The sequence below is a fragment of the Otolemur garnettii genome, unplaced genomic scaffold, assembly GCF_000181295.1.
Source record: "Otolemur garnettii isolate 467f Iridium unplaced genomic scaffold, OtoGar3 scaffold00018, whole genome shotgun sequence".
Taxonomy (NCBI): Eukaryota; Metazoa; Chordata; class Mammalia; order Primates; family Galagidae; genus Otolemur; species Otolemur garnettii.
Window position 1 is genome coordinate 26,513,145 of NW_003852413.1, and position 15,836 is coordinate 26,528,980.

General features: G+C 36.8%; 1 protein-coding gene across 1 annotated transcript in view; it reads right to left on the minus strand.

The window, feature by feature from the left end:
• SKAP1 (src kinase associated phosphoprotein 1) overlaps positions 1-15,836 on the minus strand; it is a gene marked incomplete at its 5' end in the record, with an annotated part of 275,060 nt that overhangs the window by 183,194 nt on the left and 76,030 nt on the right. The gene's annotated exons all lie outside the window — the stretch shown is intronic.

Below are 15,836 nucleotides of genomic sequence, written 5' to 3' on the forward strand. Positions count from 1 at the left end.
CCTCATCTCCTTTCCTTCCTACTCAGAGTAGAGCAAGTCCTGGAGGCTGCTGGGTCATCTTCCAGCCACAAGGTGGCTCCCCCAACCCCTTCTCTTGAACCAACTGTGTGTACACCTTTGCTGAGTGCTCTAGGCAGACTAGGGTTCAGAGCTAATTAAGATATACCAATGTCATTATTTTCATTGTGAATTGAATGAATCACAACCCAGACCCTGGTACACGAAGATACAATGCAAAACTGGTCTTTCAAAAAAAAAAAAAAGGATAAAGGAAAAGACCTTTGTGTTTTGCCTAATTTCTCTTCGCCCATACTTTCAAAGGTACAACTGAGCTAACAGAACAAAATAAGAAAAATAATGAGGCACTCCAGAGGAACCTAATTTTTTTGCCAAAGAATAATAGACCAGATAAGGCCAAATTTTAAGAAAAGTATACAACATATCCTCACTCAAACTGGACCCCACATTTTGGTTCTGAACCTTCCCCATAAGGGAGATTTCATTAGGATTTTGCAGAACTTTCTTAAAAGTCTTACACCATATCATAGAACAGTGGCCTCTAATACTGTAAAGCTTTACAAAGTACAGAAATATTACATATTTCCTTCTTGTTGCTTAGCAAACAGATTATATATTTCATAAATGCAATTTTTCTAGAATACATCATAATTTTCTACATATGAAATAGGAATAGAGAGACAAATCATTCATCTGATTACATGGAGGCTTTCTCCAAAAATCTGAGTCCTAATTTCTCACATTTCCGTTTTTTGTCCCAGGGAGACACTATGTAGGCAAATTTCATTTTCCTCATCTATAAAATGGAGATAAAAATAGGACCTATTCTTCATGGTATTTTTGACAGAATTAAATAAGTTAATATATGTAAAGTGCTTGCAAGAGTCCTTGGTATATAATAAAAGCCATATGAATGTTTGCTATTATCATTATTTATCTGAGCTAAGTACATCCTTGTTTGAGTACTTTGTGACTCAATCATTTGAGAAAAATGAACTTTCATGGATTTTGTAAAGACATGTGAAGAATATCACTTCCTAAATATCTGAGAGCTCTGACCAGGGGCTAATGATGGTGTCTGGGCTTTTTCTTCCTCAAAACTTAAAAATATAAACATTTATTTGCAATTCATGGTATTACTTTCAATTTGACTATTAAAATAAGAAACTACTGATTTCCAAATCTCAAGCTTGTTTTAGATAATACTTTAGAAAATGCATCATTTTACTAAACAACCATAAGTAGTGGTTCTAATAAGTTGGTTACAAAATCTATAGTGTATGAAATATATTCTTTTTTTTTTACTTTATTTAAAAAAGTCTTCAGGACCTCACTCATGCCAGAATATAACTTTGTTAAGCCTCTTGTTAAACTTAGAACATATGAGTTCCTACTGCTAACATAAATAAACATTTTGAATTCCCTGGTAAGCCTTGCCTTGACAATTCTCAAGTACATTTTCTAAGGGTATAAATGATTTCTTTAACTTAAGATGGCCTATAACTCAACCATGAGCAAAGGTTTACGTGGACACAAAATCCTGCACTCACATAAATCCTTACTATATAAGGAAGGATCTCTCTATACATAGATAAAAATACAAAGATATGTGTTGATATGCAAATATACATATATGTCCACATATATACTCTCTTAAAACCTTCCGGCTATTTAGAAATACATATTCAGAGATCAGGCAGGATAATCAAATCAATTTTCAATAGCCAAGGAGAAGAGTATGACATTTTTTAATACCTGCTACACTGTCATGCAACTCTTTATTCTTTATTATCTCTGTCAGCTGCTACTAGGTGCCTGGTAGACAAATGCTAGTCTTAGTTCTGACCATTTATTTCTATTTGGAATTATTTCAGGCCTAACTCTCTAGAACTGCTTGAAAATGCTGTCCTGTTATGTTGGCCTTGCACACTGAGTGAGGCTCAGAATGAGGGGAAGTGGAAAGGAATCCTTAGGCAGAGATAATTTGGCACCTTTTTTGAGGGAAGCCCATCTTTGTTTTGGCTGCATATGCACAAATACAACTTTGAAAGACTCTCTTTCCATTCTGAGCAATGTGTATATGTTACCAGAAACAGTGTCTTTCATTGCCAGAAGCAGTTTTTGCTGCATACATCAACTTTCACTGTATCCTTGGCAAGTCTTTCTTTAATGCCAGTCCCAAACATCAGCTAATAGAACCCCTTAACGAACAGATGTACTGAAGAAATGCATCAATTCATTATTTGTTACAGTTTGGGGTGTCTGTCCTATGGGTTTTCTAGCCAAAGGCTTATATGTTTCCCAAGAGAAATTTACTTTCATGAAAGAAGAAAATTGAGGCAAATCACTGCTGTTAGACCCTCAAGTCAGAGACACTGGTTTGTTGTCCTTCTGTACATGGGAAGAAAAAGCCCACAGTTAAGGAAGCAATCATGGTTCCATTCCATCTCTCATTCTTTCCCAATGTGAAAATTTACAAATGAAACCAAATTTTTCTCTGTCAATAGAATGTGTATGATTACAGCTGTTCATATTTTCACTTTAATGAAGAGCTGCACATTTAATTGTAAGATTTATTAGAGACTGTACTTTGCTGTGTACGTGCGTAAGAGTTAATCGACATCTAAAATGCTGGTTGTTTATTCAGACATTAATGATCATATTTCTTAATTTGAAACAAAAAGCATTTGGGGAAAATGTATTTTGTTTCCTCCAAATAAGAAATTAATAATTTCAATGTAAGAAATAAAAAGGGCTAGAGAAAAAAAAATACTGATTTATGTATGTAAGGCAAGGGGAAAAAATAAAGATGCTTTTAAAAAAGTGCATAATCCTCCATTCTGCTGGAAACAAGAGAGTTGATTGCCAGCTTTGTTTGATTTCACGGAGATCTCATACGAGGCTGGGTTCATAAACAGGTGAAATGATGGAGTTTATTGCAACGCACATCAACACTGAAACTAAATAACTGTGTTGCCATCTCAGTCCCGCTGAAAGACGGATGGTAAACTTGACCTGCCGCTGGTACTATCCGATTGCCATTTTTTATTCCCCCTTCGCCGCCCCCCCAGGCTGAGCCACGTTGAGTAAATGCATGTGCACGGTCAGGTCAGACCCCGGGATCGGGTGAAACTCCGTTCACATTTGCATACAGGCGGAGTCTCACAATGAAAGCCCATCTGTTCCCGTCTCGGAGTACAAATCGAGTGTCACCCAACTCACTGCAAACGACAGCAGCATGGCCATTAGATGGAGGAACACTCAGCTCAGGTTACGGATATGGAACTGCTGATTTGGGTTTAAATACCTGATAACTGAAGACTTTTCATTATATGTGAACAAAGAATGAACTTTGAACTGCTCAGGAGATACCCTCTCTCCACATTGGGCATCCCCAGTTCTATCCATTACTAATACTTAACTGCTATATTTTCCATTGACTCTATTTTTTTGTGTAAAAATTAGCTAGGCTGAATGTCACAATGTCCTAAATAATTGCCTTTTTTGGAAGGGGAAGGGTAAGAGGTGGAGCAGCAAGGGATGTTGTAAATAGAAAATGAACTCTGAACTCTATATGCCCTCAAAGGTCATTAATATCGTGGCAGTGTTGTTCCTTGAACTTCTAAATTTTACCAGGGTGGAAATTTTAGTTGCTAGAGTTTAACCAGAGTGTGAACTGCCCCAACCCTTTATCTCTCCTGTCTAAGCCCATTCAGTTAAGTGAGGCACCTGTCTCCTAAGATCTTCACTCATAGGCCTATTTATTCCAAAATAGTTTATCAATCATGATATGTGTCAGAGATTGTTTTGCTGTTAAAATTCGGCAAGTACTTGAGCCTTTACAGGCAGAAATCACATACATTCTGACACAAAAAGATAGAGTTGTTCAAGAAGAAACCCCAGGATAATAAGCTCATCCAAGTACAGCTATGACAAATACAAAATTATGAGCAAAAATATGGGTAGGCTTTGATCTAATGCCTTCCCGTCCTGTTTTATGGCAAGAGTCTATTTCTATGAAAGTCTTTCTGAGGAAGACATGAGCATGTGGTTGTGTTTGGTTACTTGTGCTTACACTTGAAATATTTATGTATTCTGTTACATGAATCACATTTAACATTAAAATACTATTTTAGCCATTAGCCCAGTTTGGTTGGGCCCCAGTGTATGTGTCCTTACGTACAAGTTCTGCTGTAGTGGAGAAAAAAGAGTTTGTCTAGTTTTTCTTTTACTACTTATGCTTCTTGGTTTCCTATCAGGAATAGGGTCACTGTATGAATGGCAAATATAATACCTAACTGGGTGAAAAAATATTCTTAAAATATCTACAAGAACTTTCTGATTTGCTTTAAGCAGTTATGTATTTTTTACTTGCATATACTTATTTTTCTTAAAACATTTACTAGAACAACCTTATAGAATATAATTTGTTGGGATGACACATGGAATCTAGAATGTTGAAAGGTCATTGGGCCATAAAGACTGTGTCTCCTATGCCAGGGTTTCTTTACTACTATGTGAAACTATGTTCTTATTGTTTGTCCTTTAAAAATAATACCAGGGTAAAGAAAAGATTTGAGGGCTTTTTCTTTTTTCATTCCATGCAAGAGCTTACGGTCAACCTTAATGGAAGTTCTACATGCATTAAAAGAGAGAATAGACCCTTTGTTTCAGAAGAATGACCAAGACAAGGGTGAATTTTGGTTCCACTTTGTCAAGTTTAAGGGGAAATTGAATTCAGGAAAGAAGAGAGAGAGAACCCCCAAACAACTTCCTTGGCTGTGTCTCCATCACCTCATCTTAAACTTATGTTTTATTGTTATCCTATAAACAAGTCAGGAATTTGTATTAGGGGATACTTGGCCATGTGTTATTGTGGAGATAGGCTATTTATTTGCATTCTATGCAGCTGAGTGTCTTGTGTGTGACCAGTAACAAAGCAGGAGAAACCAACAAGAAGGAAATACAATACTTACTAGAGATTTTCCTTCTGTCCACACCAGGAGAAAATACCCCATTGAGGAGGTGTAGCTGCTTTAATTTTAAATCTTTAATGGGATATGAATGAGAAAGATTCTTCTTGTTCCAAAACAATAGAGTAACTTATTTATGGAAATATTGGTTGCTTGGTTTCTTGTTCTGCATTATTGGTGGTGGTGGTGAGGGGGGTGAACAGGAACCAAACCTTGAACTTAATTTCCCCTTTGAACTCATGACCTTTGACAAGATTCCCCATGCGTTCCCCTTCAGACAAATTTCATCACAATTACAGTCCCTTCCACTTGAGTTAAAGATATATAATCATTGATTTGACCTAATTACCTGATACATCCCTTTCTTTGCAAGGTAAAAGCTAAATGTGTGAACAGAAACTGACCCGTGAAGTTCTGATATCCAATTTTTATTCTAATTATCATAGAACACTTTCAGTCTTACTCTATTTTTCTCAAGTTTTCTTTTGGCCCCTTCCCTGAACCCACTATTCCTTCAAATTCAACAATGGCCCCTAGGTTTCAAGCTGCTTGGCAACAGACCTTCAAATGCATTATGCACTACATGTTCAAAGTGTCATTTTTAAACAAAAAACTAAAGACTAACTCTGCATTAGAAAGTCGTCACTAATCCCTGTCTTTCATGAAAAAGTCTTCTGAAGAGATAAAAGAGTGGAAACCAGAAAGTTCCCACAAGGTTCTGAAATTATCTGACTCCTTAACATCAATCTATTATGATTCACACTCTCTCCTAAACTTCAGGTTATAAAGCAGACACTGGCAGTATCAATGGAGTTAGTGTAATCAATTTAAACTAGGGGGGATTGTATTTTTTAAAAGGCATATATGTGTTGGGAGGGCAATGTCTGCTAAGTTTAGTAAACAGATACTAAGCAAAGACTTTAATAAGAAAGTTTAAGTAATGGAATATATTAAATAAAATACATGATTTAAAAGTAAAACTAGAGTAGATGAAAACTATAAAAGTTTAAAGTTGACTTTTAAATTAATTTGTGAGTATTGCTTTCTACCTGAAGTTAATTTTTTAAAGGAATAAACTAAAACTATACAGAGTTTTCATGATCTTACTTTGGACTCTTGAAAAATAAAGATGAAGTACAATGAGTTAAACAGCAAAGAGTAAACAAAGAAGTATGTTTTGAATTACTTATGCCATAGTTTATACATAAGGGCATCATGTTTTCTCAGAAATAAAATGACAATTTTCCTTTATGTCATTTTTGTCTCATATTACTACTATCTCCAAATGTTAACCGGCATTAAAGGTGGAAGGGACAAAAGGCCTGGAAAGAACACACGTATGAAGTCAATACATCTGGGATTTTTTTTTTTTTTTTTGCTGGAATTTGTTCTGTCTTTTCTTACAAAAATTAAACAACATTGAAGGAAAAAAAGTAGTTCTTCCTCTGACTATCACGATGGTCCAGTATTCTGCATATTATTTTCAGCTCTTAGTTTCAATTATACTTTGAAACCAAAGGCCTAAGCAAACAGAAAGGGGGAAAAAAAGTATGTGACCAAACTCTTTTTTTTTTTTTTTTTGAGACGGAGCCTCAAGCTATCGCCCTGGGCAGAGTGCCATGGCATCACGCTCACAGCAACCTCCAACTCCTGGGCTCAAGCGAGTCTCCTGCCTCTGCCTCCCAAGTAGCTGGGACCACAGGCGCCCGCCACAACACCTGGCCATTTTTTGGTTGCAGCCATCATTGTTGTTTGGCGGGTCCGGGCTGGGGATTCGAACCTGCCACCTTAGGTGTACGTGGCTGGCGCCTTAGCCGCTTGAGCCACAGGCGCCGAGCCACCAAACTCTTTAAGTAGGAAATTATCATAGTGCGCACTGAGGCAAATCTCTAAAAGGTTAACATTTTATGATGTCAATTGTAACTACAATTGGACAGATATCACAAAATAGGCTGGCAGGTTCCCATAACACTGGTCCAGTAGGTAGAATTTCTAAAGAGAACAGGTTAAATCTGCTATACTTTGTCACTTAGAAAAGCACAAAAATTATAGAAAACTCTGAGGAATATTTGAAAAATGACTGATCTCTACTCTCACTTACACTCAAGGGCCTGAAGTTTCACCAGAAAACTACAGAGGCATGTTAGACCCTCCTTGATGAAAGCAACACATAGCCAGATGGCAGCAATCCATGTTAAAATCACACCATCAACTATAGAAACGTTGCTTCTACTTCTTATTTGGCTATCATAAGGAACTTTATCAATATATATTAACATTGGTATACTGAGCAACACTCTAGAAAATAGGGTGTCCACTTTGTGAAAGAAATGCTGGATTTGACATTGTTCTAAGCCTCAAGATACTTCAATGACACATGGATGAATGGTCAGCAAAAGACAACTAAAAGATACTGCCCTCACTTGCAGGTCATAATTCCAGGCTTCAGGAGTAAATAAAAAATTTGTAGTCACAATAATCTTAGGACTTGATACAAACAGGGATAGAAATACTGGAAAAGTGTATTCAGAAAAAAAAGATAAATATTACATCCCTGGGGTGGGAGGTACTCTGAAATGATCCTCTACAGTCAAGATTCTTAATGTGGTATCTGTGAATACCCTGAAATTATATGCAAATGTGCATGTGTGCTTGCCTGTGCATGCTCATTTTTATGGCAAGAGGAACCACTGCTACATAGTGATAAGACAAGGAATAAAAGCACAAAAAATAATTATTAAAATTTCCAAAGAAAAGATGTCAGAAGCCAGCTAACAGCCACCACCATCTTTCATGAAGAACAGTGGTTTTCAAACATTTTAAAATTGATTGCCCCAATTGTAAATTTTTTATTAGACACACACACACTATATACATATATGTGTATATATATATACACACATACACACATTGTGTGTGTTTATATATTTAAAAATTATATACACATAGTACTATTAAGACATTCATATGGTAAAAGCTTAATTTCTTTTTCATATACAAGTTGAATATCCCTAATCCAAAAAACCTGAAATCTGAAACTTTTTGAGTACCAACATGAGGCCAAAAGTGGAAAACTTCACACCCAAGTACTTAACACAGACTTTGTCTTCTGCACAAAATTATTGTATAAAATTACCTTCACGCGATGTGCCTAAGGTGTACATGAAACATCTGTGTCTAAATTGGGGTCCCATCCACAAGATATCTCATTATGAGTATGCAAATATTCTAAAATCCAAAAAAATCTGAAATCCAAATACTTCTGGCCCTAGAACCAGCATTTCAGATAAGGGCTACTCAACTTGTATATACACATATATTCTAATATTTTCTTTTTATTTGTTGTGAAGTTTCCAGCACATCTCACTCTTGTCTCTCCCCTCTTATCCCTCTTAAGATCAATTCTACAAAGAATAAGTAGAGAAATCTTTTAGAAATGTACATTATATTATATCAATCTCTTGCCTAAAATTCAAAACAGAATCCAAATACCTTACTATAGCTTAAAAGGTCCTTTGTGACTTAGTCCTTTCTGCCTTTTCAACCTCATTTCCTACCATGCTGTCTCACCCATTTGGCTTCACCCATAAAATTTTCTTGATTGTTCCTGGAATACTCCAAGATGGGTTCGGCCTCAGAGCCTTTGCATCTGCTACTCTCCATGCCTGAAATGCTCCTCTCTCAGATCAAGGCATGGCTCGATCTCTTATTTCATGCAGGTCTCTGCTCAGAGGTCTCTGATCACTCTGTCTCAAAAAGCCCCACAAACACTCTTTGTAGTCATTCTCTATCTGAAAAGTCAAGCCTTTCCATCTTGCTTTGTTCTGTTTTGTTTTGTTTCAGAGCATTTAGTGCCTCCTGATATTATATTACATGTTCCTCCCAGTATAATATAAACCCCATGTAGCTAGGAGTTTTGTCAGTTTTCATCTGTGCATCCCTGGTACCTAGTTTGAGGTCTCACACATAGTAGGTTCCCAATGATAAATGAGTGAAAAACAGTCAAAACAAGAGATAGACATTTCACCTGATGTTCATTTGAAAATGAACCTCAAAAGAACGTTTGCATAACAGAAGCCACCACACCATGGTGAGGTATCAAAGATAGCCAAAAAATCAGTTCTCTCTTTCCTTAACTACTATAACATTGAACATCCGTAACCTCTTCTTTATGGTACCTATCACTGTTTCTTTTGTCCCATGCTTACAGATCTTATCTCCCCAGTAGCCTGGTGGAAAAAAATCCCAACCTGATGCTTCATCTCCTTCATCCAGCATGCAGCCAGTGCCTAGTCCCTGGGTTGTGGGTAGAAATGACAGTCACCTCCTGACCATGACAAACTAGGGGCCAGATGCTCATGTGGGAATGGGGGCCCCAGTCTCTTGGAGCCACGCTGTATGATCATTGAATCTATACTCAAGTAGATGTTCATGGGCACTCATCTGGTGACAAGGCTGAATGAAGAAAAAAGACTCCCACTGGAAATGATTCTATGAAAAATCACCAATTCCTTGTATGACAATGGAGGAAAACAACTACCTCAATGTTGATATGATAAAAGAATAATGAATACAAATAATGACTAAACTTGAAAGATCAGGTAACCCTCATTTCTCTTCTTAGAGGTCAATTCCCAAACAGAAATATAAATATCACAAATACGGCACTTAAATGACATTTTTTAGTGCATATATTGTATTGAAGAATGAGGAAATGAAAGTGCTCTAAGGCTCAGAACAAGGAAGCATAATTCTATGCTTAGATTAGCAGGCTGGTCATATAAAATGACCATTAAAATATCTTTTTCAAAGAAACTCAAATATTTTGGATATGAATAATTTCCATGTACCAAACATAAAATAAAATAGAACTTGAACTCAAAGGACAACAGGCACATCACTTAACATTTTTGCATCTGTATTCTTAGCCATAAGGAAAGGGAATTGAAGTAAATAACTTCTTCAGATCTCTTCAATGTCTGGAATAATTCAAGTAAGAATCTAGTTGGGTTTTTCAGGATGCTTATGTGTTTTACGCTTATTAATGACTGAGATCAGAACCAATATTAACCCCTCACGAGACATTAACTTAGAAGGAATTACAGAAGTCAGCAAAAACAGAGAAGCAATCAAAGCTAGAGCAGAGGTAGAAATCAGAGTACCTCAAGAATGAAATAAAATAGAATTCAATCAAGAAAAGAATGCAGTCAACAGGTCTGGGAGAAGAATATACTAAATATAGCATCAATAAGGAATAAAGGTTTAGAAAGTGTAATACTGTAAAAGACTTTGTACCAACAGAGAAGGGCAAACGAGCTTGCAAGATGACACACCAGTAAAAACAATGATTTCCAGATTTTGTATATAGCTCCACAATTCATAAGGGCCTAGGAAGCCATTCATGTTTCTATATCCTTTGTGTAGGAATTGCCATATTGAAACAGATCACTGGTCCATCCCTTTCACCATGCTACCCTGACAGTGAACAGATGTTTCAGAGGAAGCTGTGCTCTCACCAACTCAAATCCAATAATACACCTAATGGTGCAATACTATATCATGAACATCATTTCTTTTTGACCTCAGATGGCAATTATTTTATACCCAAAGCAGGAGGAGGGCTCACTTTGATTTCATGCTGGGTGGTCCACTTAAGAGGTCCCACTTAAAATTACATAAAGGCTGCTATCTCCATTCACATGGCTTTTCTGACACACTAAACTACTTATATTGTTTACTGCCACCACTATCATTACTAGGCTCTCATGAGTTTGGAATTACATAGGTATAATACAAATGGCTGTATTTGTACTAGTAACTGTCTTTTTAAAAATCTTTGCTTTTTCTAAAATTGAGGTTTTCGATTCTTGGCTTCAGTGTGTTCAAAGACTTGAGAATTCTCAATTTAATATAAATAATCATTCTGGAAAACAGAAAGGAGAAATAAATGTTTTAAGTTGGAACAAGACCATAAGTACCGTAAGAATAACCTTTCAGAGGAAATTCTATGGGACAAATGAAGTTTTGGGCTTTGTTGTTGGTAGTTCTCTGACAGAATGAACAAATAAAAGAAAAAAACTGGAATGGCAAAGGAGCCAATCAGGAGAGTAAATCTAGAGCTGTATCTCAATTGTTCCTATAGATTCAAACATCCATTGCAGAAGCACTTCAGCCACAAATTCCAAGGTCCTCTTACCTGCGGAAAATTTCCTTCAGGAAAGATCTTCACCTGCTACACCCTTTCCATAGCCCTGGAGCAGACAATTTAAGAATCAGAACTACCAGAATGACATCCAAATGAATAGGAAAGAATAGGAGAAGCTTTTCCCAACGGGGAAAATAATGAAGAACTTGGAGAAGCCAATCATTTTCTCCATCAGGGTATTCTGGACATAAGAAATAGCAATAGATTATGGTAATAAATGATGTTGTTCTATAGCTTGACTAAAAGGACTCCTTTCTTTCAATCAAAAATTTGAAGCCTTGATAAGAAAGCTTATGACCAAGTATCTAAAATATTCCTTATATGAAAACTATCTACCAAATGGATACATAATCCCAGGGTCTTTTAGTAAGTAATCAACAGATGAAAAACAGGTGAAAAATACTGAGGTACAAAATTGTCAGGATAGGGCAGTGCCTGTGGCTCAAAGGAGTAGAGCACTGGCCCCATATACCAGAGGTGGTGGGTTCAAACCCAGCCCTGGCCAAAAACTGCAAAAAAAAAAAAAAAAAAAAAAAAAAATTGTCAGGCTATTTCATGGGGTAAGAGATCCAAGGGCATAAAGATAACCCAGAAACAAAAACCCAGAAGGAAAATAGGATGAGATTCCTATCAATGATGTCTATTATACCAAGAAACAGTCTCTCATGGACCACAAATGACCAAGGAATAATTCAAGAACATGACATATCATCAGAAAAACCTCAGCTTTAAGTATGAATTAAATGATCTTTTTTGTTGTCTATATACCTTAAAAAGCCTCTCAGTCAATTCTGGGAGCTATGATAAATCAGTACTTTTACCTTAAGATTAAACTATATTTCTAGATAAGGATATCTTTGAAAAGCAAACTTTTTCTTTATTATTCTGGAAATAAGTTGCTATAAAAATTGCTACCATGCTACAACACAGTAGAAACTTATCATGCAGATGTCCAGATAATGAGAACCTCAACACATGGGGGGGTCTCAGAATTTCTCCAGCTTTTTTTGGAGGATGTGATACTAATCAGTTAATACTGTTAGCAGTCTGCAACAGAATAGAGGGGAACCACCCCCCCCAGAATCCAGCTGGAATATATGTTTTCCATTTGACCAAAAGCAGAAAATGGCCTCTCATGAAATCATTTTGGGCTAATTTCTTACTTCTTGGGATACTAATATATAACTTGTTAATTAATATATAACTTGTTCTATTAATATACAACTCTCTCAAGACAGAAAAATGGTTAGCCACCCTATTTTAAAAGTTTTAAAGTAAAGGTTATTTCACAACAGTCTCTGGTATCTAGCTCATCCTTCTGTTTCATCATTTTTAAAGGTAAAATGCTCTGCAGTCCATCCATCCCTCTCCATTCCCTTGCCAGTGACATGGAAAGGTCCTCACCACTGCTCACAAACACCAGGGTGAGAATCTCCTAACCTTGTCTCTAACTACCTCTTCCTCCCAAAACATAGACCTGACCAGGTCCATCTATGATTAAGAAAATGCACAGCTGCCCGCCACTTACAAGATAAAGACTAAGCAGAGACTTTACAATCTATACTCAAGTTAGTTTTCCACCTTTATCTTCTGCTCCTACCTGTGCAGTCTATCTCTAGCCATCCCCTACTACTGGCCTCTACCTGAGAGCCCCTTGCAAATGTCTCCTGTCATCTTCACTCATGATTCAGTATCTGTCTACCATTATCTTTCCTTCATTTTTAACTGGTGATGGATTTCAAAGCCTACTATCTTCTTGAAGTTTCTGTAGAATTTACCAGTTAAGACCGATCTTACATTCCTTTGTTCTCTTGCCACACTGCAGAATTACCATATTCTGCATACCTTTGTTATTTTTGCATATAAATCTATTTGTAGGCCATTGGAGGGCAGGGATGGTCTTGCTCTCTTCTTTATTTCTTAAGCCAGAGCTTGCACAGGAAGAGAATCAAATGTTTGCTGAATTGTATTATGCATATTTGTGTATGCATATTTATTTAGATGCATTTCATTTGATATGGGGTTCATTTGGGGAGTAAAATTACTAAAATCTGTGGTAAAGGGAAGTTTACTGACAATTACACTCAAGTTATCACAGAAAGAGTGGCCTGGGTACGTATTTAAGTGCTTCTAGCTTTGCTACATACTGATTGTTGATGTAAGTCACATCTCTGAGCAAGGGGCTGCTACACCTCTGCCTAGCAGGTCTGTATTCCAGGCAGGAAGAAGGTATCAGAGCAAAAGGTGAAGATATGAGGGGCAAACGGATTTCTCAGCTTTCTTATTTTGGAAGAGACGCTTCCTCTAGAATAGTGGTTCTCAACCTTCCTAATACCATGACCCTTTAATAAAGTTCCTCATGTTGTGGTGACCCCAACCATAAAATATTTTTGTTGCTAGCAGAACTGTGTCTCCTGGCCACTTTAAGGCAGGTGTGTCTAAAAAGGCAAGTATTTTTAGCTGGACCCATGACCACTGTGAAATTAGGCTTCTATAAGTAAGAAATAAGGTGGAATGAAAGTAGTAGGCAATTAGCAGAGTCTGTCACAACTTGGAAGAGGGAAGATAGTGAAATCAGAAAGTTTTACAACGGTAAAACAAAGCTAGAGAAAAAGAAGCCAAGGTAACATGGACAAATTCCAGAAAAGCCTTAAAAGACTGCATCAATCACTGGGCTCAGAAATGGCAGATAAACCCCAGCATACGTAATGTACTTTTAGTACTGGGAAAATATACAAGAAATTTTATTCACAGAATGCAAATTATACTTAATGGATTGTGGACACTCAACAATTAAAACTAAAGAGAATTTTCTTACTTAGATCATTAGAAAGTGATCCTTAAAGATATTAGTTAAAGAGGTTGCTCTGAGCAAACAGGGCACATAATTCAGGATATTATTATAGAAAGCACTATGACCTTTACCTTTAAGTTTATTAATTTTCAAATTTATTTAACAAGCACTTCTTTTTTTTTTTTTGAGACACAGTCTTACTATGTCACCCTCAGTTGAGTGCTGTAGTGTCACAGCTCACAGCAACCTCAAACTCTTGAGCTTAAGCAATTCTTTTGCCTCAGCCTCCCAAGTAGCTGGGACTACAGGCGCCCTCCACAATGCTCAGCTATTTTTTTGTTTTGGTTGTTTCAGCTGGCCTGGGCCGAGTTTGAACCCGCCACCCTCGGTGCATGTGGCTGGCACCGTAACCACTATGCTATGGGCACCGAGCCTAACAAGCACTTCTTAATAATAATGTGCATTTATAATAATAAGAAGAAGAACTACACTTATTGAGCATTCCTATGTGAAAAGTACCAACTCAGATGCTAGAGGCTGGAAGGAGGAGAAAAACACCAAGTGAAATATTACTCTTACTTTCAAAAGAGGTCATACTGAAGAAGGAAATACATACAGAGGCCGAGGAAAGAAAGAGCGATGAGAGGGATGATGCTGAGTGGGGGCAGATTCCAAATGGGAGCACACGTGCTGGGATGGCTGCTGCTAAAACACTGCTCCAGGAATGGACAGAGGCGTCCTCTTAGGTTTGGCTGGCACATTTTAAGGAACGTTCAGACCTTTAAAAACACATGCCTGCTCTTTGCTCCTTGTGAGTACTCCTGTTATTGTGCACTATCATGTATGCTCAGTAGTCAGTCAATACCTGTTTAATGTCACAATTTCCCACACATTCATCTGAACAAAAAAAAAGACCTTTAATATTAAAAAATAACATGCTCAAAACAGCATATAGAAATATAGAAAAACACAAAGGAAAAAACCCCATAATCCTATAGCCCAGCAAACCCACTATTAATTAACATTTTGGTGTATGTTCTTTCCACGCTGTTTTGTCTCCTGCCTTTTCCCTTTAATACATCATGAACATTTTCCTATGACAATAATGACTCTTCTACTGACAACATGATTTTTAATGGTTGCACTCTATTCCATCATATGGATGTACTATAATTTATTAAACTAATCCAATGTAATTAGACATTTAGGTTGTTTCTAATTACTGGATGTTCTAGAAGCTGTATTGGCCTATTTCCTTCAAATAAGTTCCTGGAAGTGAAACTTCTGAGTCTAAGGCTGTACATACTTTCAAGATTTTTGAAAAATAACTTTCATTGCTTATTTTTAATTATAAAAATTATGCATGTTCATTATATTACATTTAGAAATAAAAGCATGACAACAATATTTTGGTGAAGAGCATTATAGTCTTTTTCTCTGATCACCTATATGTACATACACATGTATTCTATTTTATTTTTAAGTTACTAATTAATAAGAGGGTACAGATGTTTTGGTTACATTATTTTCAATTCTATGGTAAAGTTCAAGTTGTAGTTTAGCCCTTCACCCAGAGGGTGTGCTGAGCAGCCTTACATTATGCACCTTAGGTAAGATCCCGCCAGTTGTCCTCCCTTCTCCCTCCAAGCACCTTCCCTCTTCCTCCTCCCCTCTCATTTCTCTCCCCTTTCCCTTACTAGACTATATTTGTGTTTTATCTTTTATGTTGGTGATATACACATGCATTTTTAAAAGTGGGAGCTGTATGGGCACCATTTCATAATCATTAAATAAGTGTTCTTCTACAAACATTGCTTTTTTTTTTTTTTTTGAGACAGGGTCTCAC